The sequence below is a fragment of the Sander lucioperca genome, chromosome 10 (genome assembly GCF_008315115.2).
Source record: "Sander lucioperca isolate FBNREF2018 chromosome 10, SLUC_FBN_1.2, whole genome shotgun sequence".
Taxonomy (NCBI): Eukaryota; Metazoa; Chordata; class Actinopteri; order Perciformes; family Percidae; genus Sander; species Sander lucioperca.
The window spans coordinates 31,694,656-31,708,036 of record NC_050182.1 but is presented as its reverse complement, the minus strand read 5'-3'; positions in this window follow the sequence as shown (position 1 = coordinate 31,708,036).

The following is a 13,381-nucleotide window of genomic DNA, read 5'->3' as shown; positions in this document are numbered from 1 at the left end:
AATAAAACAAACAGAAATCAGTAGATCATGTATAACTATATTCAACAGAAACCGGAAAAAATACTCATTAAATCATCATCTACTTAACATTACCTCCAGAGTTGGACATTTTTCACAGGCATAATCTGAACATTTCAGTGGGCTGACGTGAAAACAGCAATCTACTGTGGGATCTCCACTGCTGCTTTTATTGTTTGAATTAAATCTCTCTTTTTGTGTCTGTCCTCCTCTTGATTTGATTAGTTTAAGACAAAAAGACGTGTATTCCTAGAATACATACTTTACAAACTGTAAAGTATCACTACACACTATCACACAGAAAAGCATCAATGCATTCATATGGTGGACACTAGTTGGCAAATAATGGAAAAAATTAAGAAACTAAATATGGCAGGATGAAAAAGAATCCCTGACTAGAGAATATTTAAAAAATATAAAATAAAAAACAACTCTATGAGATTGTGGACACATTTATGGTTACTGGGTATGTGTTTCATTTCATGCATCAAAGACACAGTTAAAACACAAAGTATGGCCATTTTTGAAGGCAGCATATACACAGCACAATTTACTGTACAATGTATTTTAAATGGAGCCACCAGTTTCTCCGGCAGTTCACAAAATCCTCACTTTAAACTTATTTTGATCCAGACATTAACAATGGTGAAAGTGGGTATATCCAATGTATGCATATGTGTATTTGTGAAAACGCATGCTTTTCTGTGCTGGAGTTACGCGTGCAGTGTGTGTGTGTGTGTGTGTGTGTGTGTGTGTGTGTGTGCGCGCGCAAATGAATCCATAGGGTCTCTCCATGGGGAATGTCTCTGGAAGAGAGTCAAACAGAGTGAACAGGACCCCATATATCTACTGTGACTAACAGGATTAAACCTGACTGGGTAGGGAGACAGATAAATAAAAAAAGTGGGGTGGGGGCAATGAGAGAGAGCAAGTGAGTGGGAAAATCAAGTTCTCCTCTTTCATACCGAGGAGAGGAAAAGAGAAGGAGAAGAAGAATGAATGAAGAGTATCAAAAAGAGGTGGGCAAGAGCAAGAGGAGGGCTAAAAGGGGAAGATGATCAGAAGAGAAGGATCAGTCTGGTTGAAACGATAGAAGGTGGGGATGGCGTCGTGTGTGTGTTGGCCCTTTCATGTGTGCATATTTATACACGCAGAATGTTTTTACCTGACTGCAGTTTCTTCTTCTACATGGAAGAGTGATGCTCTCTCCATTAGCCTTGCAGACATATATCCACCTAACCCCTCCCTAGAGCAATTCAAGAGCAATTTAGAAACGCTTTCACACTTTAATGCCCTTAAAACTACTGAGCATACACACACACACACACACACACAGACAAGTACTGCAGTGAGCATGAAAGCAGAAAGCACAGGTCAGCAAAATGGGCGAGAGAGAGAGAGAGAGAGAACTATAAAATCATCCCATGCTGAGTGAAATATGTTTTCCATAAGCATGTCCTCTGCAAAGTGTGAGCCCCGCTCAGCTGGGTTTATACATTAACACCCTGCGAAAACTCATTTACCACAAGCACTGCAATCTCACTTAACACAACATTTGGAGATGTTATATTACTTGACACAGTTTGGGTTTTTCTCTGAAGGCTACCAAGTCTTCTGGGAGTGTTGAGATTATTTTTCTGCAGGGATTGTAGGCTCTAAAAACTGTTGTAACTGTGATATTTTGCACCAAGAAGTGCAAGAATTAATCAGATTTGTTTAGCAATTCATTAAGTAACCGTTACTACATTACAGGTCCCATGGGTGAGACTGGTGTAGATGATGCAGATGTTGAAAATCTAAATAAATGATCAGACAGGAAAGCATGATTTCCCAAAGTGCTGCTCACTTATTAAAGTACATCAGGATTGTCAGTAAAACCTCAACAGGAGATATAAATTGATTAATTACATTACTGAAAGACTCCCCATCACCAAGATCTAAAAAATCATCTATCCGTATTGTAGCACAATAGACAGAAAGAGAGAGAATGTCCTTCAGCAGGACATCCCCAATTCAACTGGTGTGACTTCCACTCTGCTAAAGAGCCCTACATGTTAGTGAAGAGGCCTACAATTGGTTCCTGAGGACAGCTTAGAAAGATGTAGATGAAAGTGAATGAGAAGAGCCCTGGCAGAGGTGTGACCTAGTCAACCATCCTCAAGTCCTGTGTCGGTATAAAGCAGAGAGAGGTAAGTAAGTGGAGAGGAGCCGCAGCAATTTCCGCTACCTGCTCGAAGTATTCTGTAATCACTCTGCTCCCAGGTGCTGCAGGATTTCTATTTGCAGTTCCCCACTCTGGGTGTTTTTTTTCTGCCCATGCAGAGAACCAACCTGTTCGCTCTGTAGCCAGTTCAGTTCGTCACATCAATGGTAACACAGTGTGAATGCTGCCCTGCAGTTGCACCATAGGCTGTTAGAATGCGTTCCTTGCATTCAGATGCAATGAGAATAGAAATTTAGAGATGGCATGAATGTATACAAAAATGTAGATTCACCTTAGAAAGACACATGCTCAAGTTGGAAATGTCTCAACTTGAGTGAGAAATTAGCTTTCATCCCAAGTTGCATACAACCCAAATGTACAGAGACAGGAGCAAAAAGAAAGCAGGCCAGGAGGGAAATAAGCGTCTGATCTGTCACACATATACAGACACTCCACACACATGGAGGAGGACATGTTGTTACAGCAAATGTCTGCACTCAGTGAGAGAACACATCCGTGGGCTGTTTATGGCTATGGATGTGTTTAAGATGAGCAAAAGCATACCAAGGGTCCAATTCACACAAACAAAGCAAGCTAAAATATCATATTGGTAATACAACTACAGTATATGCCTCAGACTCCAGGCCAAACCATGCCGCTCCACTCTGCAGCACTCACACACCCTGAACTCAGGTTTTGAGCTAAAAGTCTTGAAGTCCAACACCTGAAAATAGAAATCTCAGTCAAGTGCAGGTCATTAGTATTGAGTCTTAATTCGAGTGCTAACTATAAATCCTGCAATCCAATTGAAGTCAGAACAAAAGCGCCCGGTTCCAATTTAATATCTAAGGGACTGTTCGTTATTTATTTAAGGGGCCACCGGAGGAGTTTTGGGACCTTCAGCCAAAAAAGACATGACCCTCCCCTCACCAGTAAAAACATTTCTATGACCCTCCAAAACATTTTGGGAAAAAAGGCATGACCCTCCCCAGCAATTTATCAATACTTTCTGTACTGATTTGCGCTTGGCAAAGATAGACAGATTCCCGTTGTTTTTTACAGCCATGACATATGTGACTAAACCTCTGCATTCTCATCTTACACATCACACTCCTCTGTTATGGTGTGGTGGCCATTTCAGTAGATTTACTCACTAACATTGTTGTGGAAACACAATAAGCCTGGAAACTAGGAGGGCCGAGACTAAGAGCTACATGGAAAAATATGCACCAAACAAGCCACTTTGAAATGTTGCTGTTTCATGAATACAAAAGTTGGGTGACCCCCCCCCCTCTGGACTGAAAAATGTTGGATGACCCTCCCCTCAGCACAGAATAAAAAGACATGACCCTCCCCTATTTTCCTCCGGTGGTCCAATTCATAAATACCGAACGGTCCCTAAAGTGAATGAGATTATCTTTAACTTTGATGTGTAGGAAAGCATGACCAACACTGGGGTGTTTTTACAAGCAAGAAGCACAACATGGGGCATTGCTATGCTAATAAACTAACAGTCACATTGACATAAAGATGCATTTACACAAAAGGCATGCTTACTTTCAGCGTATCTAATAGAGTTTTATCCCCATGCCAACTGATACAGAAGCATTCCCACAGGTAGCAGAGTGGTCGGTCTCTTTTAAGTCATTACAAGCAAAGTCAGTTCTATATCTATACATCAAGTGAAGTCTCAAATACATCAAATTGTCAAATCAGATATGAGTTTAGAACTCATTCCCATCTCTGTGCTTTTCCCTCCTTCACTAGCCAGTGTTTAAGTGCCCTTGAGCCAGGTGTTTGTCAACAGGAGTACTGTAAGTGGTTACACTGCAGTTCTGTGAATGTGAACCAAAGTGTTGCTGTGAAAAAAAAAAAAAAAAAAAGTATGCTCAGTTGACTTACACATGATGATTAAAGGTTGATACCCTATAAACGCTGATGACTGATACAAACACTCAGAGAGATTATATAGTGCTTGTAGCCTACACAGTATGCCGTAAGGAATCAGAGAGGAACTGGAAAGTGGAGATACTATTATAATGGGAATAAATCACGCTGCACTCTAGGGCTTGAAAATGAAACCTGACGTGGGCCATAAATCTTGAGGGATGTAAATAAAGCAGGACCAGAAATTAGATATTAGAACTTTGATATTAGATGACACTTCTACACCGACTCAAAAATGCTCCTCTTTTTTACCTTAGAAAAAAATCTACAAATGACTAACATGATCCGAGAAAGAGGATGATAGAAGATATTTAGAGGGAAAGATTTAAAGAAAGCAAAGGAAAGGGGCAAAAAGGGAGATTAATGCAGACAGCATGAGAGAGAGGAAGAGAAAAAGACAGGGATTATCAGTACTTTTCTTTTGCAGCCTCATCACAAACAAATAAGCCGATCGTCAAGCCAGGCAATTAATATTCAAGGAATTAGTTTTCTTTTTTAAAGAAAAGGGGGAGAGGAGATTTAGATTCTTTCCTTCCTTTTGCTGCACGAGGATCCATTTTGTGAGCTTAGGCTATAAACAGCTTGAAATCACTTTGACAGCCTGCTCTATCTCATGGAGTACACACACGCAAACACACAGAAATACATACACACACACATACCACGGGGGATTTTAATTTCAACCTGTGAAATTGTAATTGCCTCTTCTGTAAAAGGCAAAGGACTGTGGGAGAACTGAGTGCAAACTCCCAAGTATCAGTTCTGCCAGTCAGCCAGTTCTTTTTACCTTTGTTATTCATTTATTGATTTGATTTTGTTTTACTTGTTTTAATATACTTTTTTCCATTCTTACCTTTCTCTTTCTCCTCTGTTTTCTTTCTGTGCCTATCCCTTTCTCTTCCTTTCCTTCTCTCACTCTCACACTCTCCTGCGCTCTGATCTGTTTGTCTCACAGTGATGAGATGAGCTGGCAGAGCTGACATTAAATTAACTGGAGCTGTCAAGAAAGAAGAAGGGCAGCCAGGAGAGGAAGAGAAAAAGAAAGAGCAGGGAAAAGAGGAAGAACGTAAAGAGGAAATGCACAAGGAAGAGAGAAGAGACGGTGAGAGAGCACTAGTGATAGCAGAGAGAAAAACATACCACGAGGTGAAGACCCCCATGACACAAAAATGTGATGAAAATGTCTAAAGGGCACTTGGATGCCATTATTATTTTTCTTCTTTTGTTCATTTTTTTTTTCTGACTCCTCTCCCTGCAAGGCTGCCCTGTGAATGACTTCTCAACTCTGTACGTCTGATTGTTGTTCTGCAATGTGTCGGGAGAGACTGCCTGCCATGCAAACTGTCAGCAAAAGCTACATTCAGGAAAAATCTCCCAAAGCAAACAGGCATGAAAGGCTTGCATGTGTGTGTAATTAGTTGTGATATTAAGTCATTTCTAACCTGTGACAGCTCTACTCTCTCACTCAGACACACACACACTATGAGGTGAAGAGGTGCATATTAAATAACAGCTTTCTCTTATCAGGGCTTTACAGTAAAAGTACTTTAGGTACACGACTATGTGTGTGCACACATTTGTGTGTGTGAAATCTGGGTTGTAAGTGTACTGGCTGCACAGGGGAAAAATGGGGCAGTTCCCCCATTTCTTGAAGTGCGTCCACTTTAAGCTGCATTCCTTTGTAAACACATCTCTGTCACTCCATTTCAGCCTGTTTGGACTTATCCCTTATATTATGTTAGGGTCAATTTTGACCCGTTTTTAAGTCCAGATGTGTAAAAAATATATATAATTTTTTTTTTTTATTGGAACAAGGCTTCATGATATCCTCAAACATGGCTATTTTAGCACAACAAAAGTTGGTTTGAAAATTTTAGTAAATTGTAAATGTCTCTAAAAAAAGTAACATATCAAGTTCAAGTTCAAGTGTTTATTTTTGCCATTTGCTCAAGTACAACGTACAGGCTCATTGGAATACTTGTGCGGATCACTCAGTCAGTAAAAAAACACTCATAATTAAAAAAAGACAGCAGATAAAAAAGTCCACATACTAACAAATAACAATAAGTACAATAAATACAGAAGTGCAAGTGCAAACTTGTGCCCATGATGATTGCACAGAAAGATGAGGTAGGCGCGCATGTGTGCGCACGCGTGTGTGCGCGCACGTGTGTGCGCGCGCGTGTGTGTGCATGTGTGGTCTCAGTGTGTCAGAGTCTGAATCTGAGGTGGCACAGGTTACTTCAAACCAGATAGAATGTCATTAGCCAGCAGTCTGATGGCTGCTGGGTATAAACTGTTTTGAAAGCGCTTTCTGTTCGCTCTTATGCTCTCTGGTCTATGGTGTCTCAGCACACGACCAGAGCTTCTCCACCTAAACAGAGAGTGACTGGGGTGATGTGGGTCCTGGAGAATGGGTTTGATTTTGTTCCTGCAGCGATCTGTATACAGGGTGTCTATGGAGGGCAGCTGTGTCCCTATGATCCTCATTGCTGTTTTAATAATCCTCTGGAGGGCCTTCTTCTCTATGGTGTTACCATACCACACAGTAATGCCCCTTATAAGGACACACCACACAGACACACCCACACACCCCTACACACACCCCTGTCTTTTTGAGCATCTGGGACATTTAGACCCTCATCTTCATTAGATGTGTATTCTTGTTCAAAGACTTACCTTTTTCCTAACCTAAATCTAAATCTATCTATCAACACCACAGATGTCACTACGGTTTATAATATTAATTTGAAAAAGCCCACATGCAAATAATTTTGGAGGTGTGTTCTAATATTAGTATATTATAGTCAGATAACATAATTACCCATTGTCTTCATTATTGTAATTATAATGAGTGAATTTAAACATTTTAAAATCAAAGACCAATGGGGCCAAAAACATTACATTTAAAAGAGTGTTTACATGTAAATTAATAAATACTAAGTTAACTATGAGGTGAAAAACAATATTGGATGATAATCATTGTTTTATGAGTATTTTGGGCGGGTCAAATTTGACTTTCTAACACATTACAAGGGTTAAACAGCATTTTTCTCCCCCCAAAATTGTTTTTTTTAAGAGTAAATCTTAAAACACTTGCTTCATGTTTCAGTGTGTAAGGGGTTAATGGCACTTTTGCAAACAGATAACCTGAGCCAGCTCACTGTGGGTCTCACTTTTTCTGTAATCATGCATTTTAAATGTCCATATAGCCGATTATTCAGCACATCTGTTGTCATTAACATATATTTATGTTAATTTTGTCAGAGAACGTCACACTCGCAAATAAACATAAAATAATGTTCCACTCCTTAACATGTTGGCTGTGATGTGCACTTTTGTTGTTACTGATTGAAAACAAAGCGAAAAAGAAGAAATGTAGCCGTTTTCATGTTGTCCAGGTGTTTCTCTACAAAAACCACCTGCGAGCGCTAATGTGGACACAAATCACTTTCACACGAAAGCGGTGTTTTAAAAGTGTAGACTTCTAAATGTAGACATTGTCTTAAAGTATACTGGCATACACTGACATATGTGGAATGAAGAGATGAAAGAGAGATAGAGATAAATGACAGATGAAGGAGGAAAAAAAGCTATAAAATGTATAAAAGTAAAAAAAAAAGGAAGATAAATGATGCATAGCAGAGGAAGAGGGGGAGAGAAAGAAGTGATGGCCTGCTGCTGGAGAGCTGTTATGCAACATGCTGCCTTTCTCTCAATAAGCTACAGATGCCTCAATGTGTCAGTCAATGACTTTTTGTCATGATGTCACTGTCATATCATGGGGCAAAACCTAGTGAGCTTTGCTTCTCTCATATGATGAACAAAGCAGACAAGATCATAAGGGTGGACTGGAAAATCTGAGTGAGCGTGATGTTTAGCAGAGTAGGAATCGTCAAGTTCTACCCAGAGACGCAGAACTATAAATTTGTCTAGTTGATGAGATACAGAGAGACTGTTTAGTTCATCTGATCAGACAGTAATCACAAAGGCTCACTGCTTGTTCTACAGTGGCCTGGTGGAAATGTTCACAACTGGATGGGTCTATAGGCCTCTGTGTCGGTCTTAGGTATGCACATTAACTGGCCGCGGTTTATCCCAGCAAAAACAAACATAATGGTATTAAATATATGTTGATATGCTGCTTGCTGTAAACTTTGAGGTTAGCACCTTGATATTACAGAATTGTTTCGGTCTAATTTTTCAATAATATGGTGAAGTTATTCATTTTCATGTAATGTTAATTTCAATGGTCAGACCAGGCCAAGTCTTGACTTTACAATACTTGCTATGACACTTCATAAAAATGCAATTATTATGCTCTTGGAAGAAAAAAAAGCCTAAGAGCTTAAAAAACTATTTCATATTTACACTGGCAAAGCTCATAAGTTCATTTCACTCACTGTGGTCTGGCAGCATCACAGATAAATTTACTTGAGGGAGACCTCATTTCAAGGAGGCTGCACTGTAAGTGATTGAGAGTTCTCTCTTTCACTCAGACATAAACATGAACTTTTCCCACACCTGACTGGACAAACACACTGGGCTGTCAGCGATCTTTCCTGTTCACTTTCAAACTGGAAAGGCATGGTTGGTGTTATGAACATGTCAAGATTCTCCTCGACTAATAACTAAAATAAGTTTTTGAATAAATCTGAAGCACAAAGTAAGTCATGCACTTGCAGAATAATGCCAGAGTCTGTTTTCAGCCATTGTTTGTAATGTTTTTAAGAGTGTTAGCAGGTGAATAACTTCTCAACACTGATTAGTGAAGCTCACAATGAACTCAAAAGATCTAGTTCATGTCTGCAAGACTAATATGTACTCGGCCTATGCAAAGGTCATGTGAGTACACACTGCTCATTCAGTTTGTACAGTTTAGGATTTTAAGTGGGTCTTAAGAAGGAAATAATGCATTCACTGTATGTTGGGGAGAAGTTCATGTGAACACAATTATAAAATACATTTTCACACTTTCACATGATGCTTTTTAAGTCAAATCCTAGACATGATGCAAGTTATCAACACTTGACTCATCTAGCCCTGAAAAAGCCCATTCAGCCTGTAATGTTTGACTGCAATGTGGTTCAAACAGTGTGACATTTCTTCAATTAGTACCGGTTTTCATCTGTCAGTCTTGGCAGGAAACTGCCATTGGTCTCAGTCCTCGTGACATGTTCTCTCTCTTACATGTACTTTTATGGCTCTTTCATGGCTGTTTCTCACATAATGATTCCCTTCCCCCTCACGTTCACATCTCTTCCTTCCCTATCGCTCATTTCTAATTAGCAGCCAATAGATTAGTTCCACCATCATTTACAGGATCTGCTTACCCCGAGTGTGTGTCAGTGTCTGTCTTTATAATTCCATCAAACATCAGTTGACAGCCTCCTTCCGAAGTCCAAACATGACTTTCATTGATTTCTTCCTTCATTTTAAAGATTTTATGACAAGTTGAACTGTTCATATCACAATATCAAAGGTGGGCATAATTGACTATCAGGCAACATGGGGAATGAATGGTGCCTGTAATTACAAGAAGGTTGTGTCAAAGTCTTAGGGCAGTAGAGAGAAACATATTTACATAAAGTAGAAATGACAGTGTTTAAATAGATAGATAATAATAAAGTGTTTTAGGGTGACTTTTTAACACAAGAGTCTTTGCATTAAATGCGAACACCAGCATGCTAACATGATAAAATGACAATGCTAACGTGCTAATGTTTAGCAGGTGTAATGTTTACTAGGGTCAATTTGATAGCTTAGCATGTTAGCATGCTAAAAATAGCTAATTAGCACTGATGGTGATGTCATGGTCATAAACTAAAGTATTGGACAAATCCTAATTTTGACCTGATGATGGTACTAGAAGTCAGAGGATTACTACAATCATGACAAAAATGATTGCGATAGGACCACCCCGCAATGCCAAATCAAGTCAGGGGCATAAAGTGTGTTCCCTACTTACTATCCCCCTACTTCCGGCGCCCTTGCTCGGACCACACCCATCTTCCAACTCGGTCTTTAGTTTTATCTTAACTACACACCTGTAAAGTGTGACTGCATCTTGCACGGTTGTGACACTATTCTCGTGAAAAGATCTATCTACAGGTACTCACAACCACCTGCTTGTTAGTTCCCACAGCAGTAGGTGTCTCCAGGACCACATTTTTCCATGATGACTCACACACACACACACACACACACACACACACACACACACACACTTATATTATTTATAGTGTCAAATCACAACACTAGACTACAGATAGAGTAGGTCTAGACCACATTATAATTTACAAAGACCCAACAATTTCCCCCCCAAGAGCAAGCATTTAGTCTTTAAAACTTCCTTTAAAGGCATACTATGTAACTTTTCCCTCTTCGGTCCCCCTACAGGTTGTCTCATTGGAACTACAGCTTGCGTGTCCCGCCGCTACTGTAGTTCCAATGAGACAACCTGTAGGGGGACCGAAGAGGGAAAAGTTACATAGTATGCCTTTAAACAGGCAGAAACTTCTGACAGACCCTGACACTTGCTGGGCAGCCATCTGCCGCTGCCGGTTGGGACACAGAGACACTGATACAGATATACAGATATGGAGAAACAGTAGCAATTATAGTAGGCTATTGATTTTTTGGCTTAAGCTTTTGATATGATCAATAGGGATCTGTTAGCATATAAACTTATAGAGTATGGGGTAAATGGACATTTTTATATGGCACTGAAGTCTGTTTATCACAAGCCCATAGCATGTGTAAGATTGAATGAACACCATACAAATTGGTTTCCAACATCATCAGGGGTAAAACAGGGTGATGCTTTGTCTCCCACATTATTTGCAATTTATATAAATTATTTGGCAAAGGAAATTAAAGCATTGAATTTTGGGATAAGATGTGTAAATGAAATGATAAGTATTCTTTTGTATGCGGATGACATAGTATTACTGTCTCCATCTGAAGATAATTTGCAGCAGATGCTCTCCTATATACTATTGATGATTGGTGTAATAAATGGAGATTGTTTATCAATAGAAAGAAAACAGAAATAGTTCACTTTAGAAAACCTTTAACTGCTCGCAGCACTTATGAGTTTAAAATTGGGTCACACAAGCTAAACTTTGTAGACTCATAAATATCTAGGTCTCTATATTGATGAACATATGAATTTCAGAAATGGTGTTAAGGTTCTTGCTGATTCAGCACATAGAGCTTTGGGAGGAATCATTGGTAAAAGCAAGAATCTGAAAGATATAAGTTTTCAAACTTATTCTAAATTGTTTCAAGCCTGTATTTGCCCTATACTTGATTATATTGTGGGTGTTAGAGGATTTAGGAATATATCAAATTGTGAATTATTGCAAAATAGTGCCATAAGATATTTTCTGGGTGTGCATAAATATACCCCAACATTGGCGATAGTGGGAGACATGGGATGGGAGTCATGTGAGGCTCGCTGGAAGATATGTATGGCCCAGCTATGGAATCGTCTATTAGATATGGATGCAAATAGGTTGACAAAGAAAATATTTCTCTGGGATAAACACATTCTTGGTCCTTGGTCTAACAACATATGTAAATTGTTTTGTAATTATGGTTTTGGTGAGTTGTTTCTTAATAATGAAAAGCTGAATATTGGTTTGTTTAAAGAATCTGTGTTTGCTAAAGACAAAAAGCAGTGGGCTGACGATATATGGGTTAAGCCAAAATTGCGTATTTTTGTAATGATAAAACCAGAATATGGCACTGAGAATTATGTTGTATATAATTTGTCAAAAAGGCAAAGATCTTTATGTGCTCAAGTGAGATCTGGTGTTTTGCCTTTGACTATTGAAATAGGATGATATGTTAATGAAGAAGAGGAAAAACAGATCTGTCCCATGTGTTGTTTGAATGATATAGAAAATGAGTTCCATTTTGTTTTCTATTGTCCTTTTTATTGTGAACAGCGTGATTTTTTGTTTCGTAGGATAAAGGCAGAGATTGACTTGGTAAATATGGATGATGCTCAAAGACTGAGATGGCTGTTCACATATGAAACATATAAATTAGCCAATTACCTAGATAAAGCTTGAGAGAAGAGGAAAAAAGCTCTTTATCGAGATGAATTGTAGATGAGAATTTGTTATTTGTGTGTGGTGTGTGTGTGTATGTGTGTATGTGTATATGTATATACATGTATGTGTGTGTATGTGTGTGTGTATATGTATATATTTGTATTCATGTATTCCTCCGAATGATTTGTATATGCGACAGGAAGATGTTTGTTAAATAAGTAATTTTGTGGTGTCTTGTAATCCCATCTGGGATGGGCCAAAATGTTTGGCATGACACAGAAATAAAACATAACTAACTATAGTACAAATAAAGATAATAGAACTATGACTACAAATAATATTAGCAGTGCACACACACACACACACACACACACACACACACACACACACAGGCTCACAAGGTGAAAACAATACCAGCATCACCAATCAGCGTTTGCTGAGTAATAGAGAGAAAGAGTTTACTTTAATAATTAAAATCAGTTTACTATTTATTTACTTATTTGTGATGGATAGGCTGTTAGGCTAGAATGCATGTGCAGTACTCTTGGAAGATGGGAGGGTTGGACGCTGGTCACCTCTTGCTGCATGCATGTTTTTAGTACAGATATCGGTGCATACTTGTACAAAAAATATGATCTGTTAAAAGTACTCTTAAAACACATGAACCTGACCCAGCCTTAGATAATAATCCTCTCCTTTCTGAGAAAGCTACAATTAAACATTAACAATGTCATTGTGTAAATGAGCATTGTTTCATGTGTGGACAACACCACAGGAACACTGCACCATAGCAACAAAGTAGCCCTCAGGAGTTGCATGCAATGTACTGTAGCTATTTCCATGACAACATTATTAAAAGTCTGAAGTACTGTAATCAAACATTAGCAATAGAAAAAACTGCCAAGAGACCTAAAGGTGCATTCTCACTTATTTTTTGTAATTCTTGATTAAATAGATGCAATGCACATTACCACTGTTTGATGGGAAATATTTGGATAGAACTACTCAGATTGTTCATTAAGCTAAAACCTGCTAAATGTCTTTTATTAATCATCAAAGTGTCTTTACTTTTTGGACACTTCGTATATGTGACTTGCGTGCCTGCCAACATCTCTTTCTGCCGTCTGAGTGAACTACTCTGAAAGGAGACTGA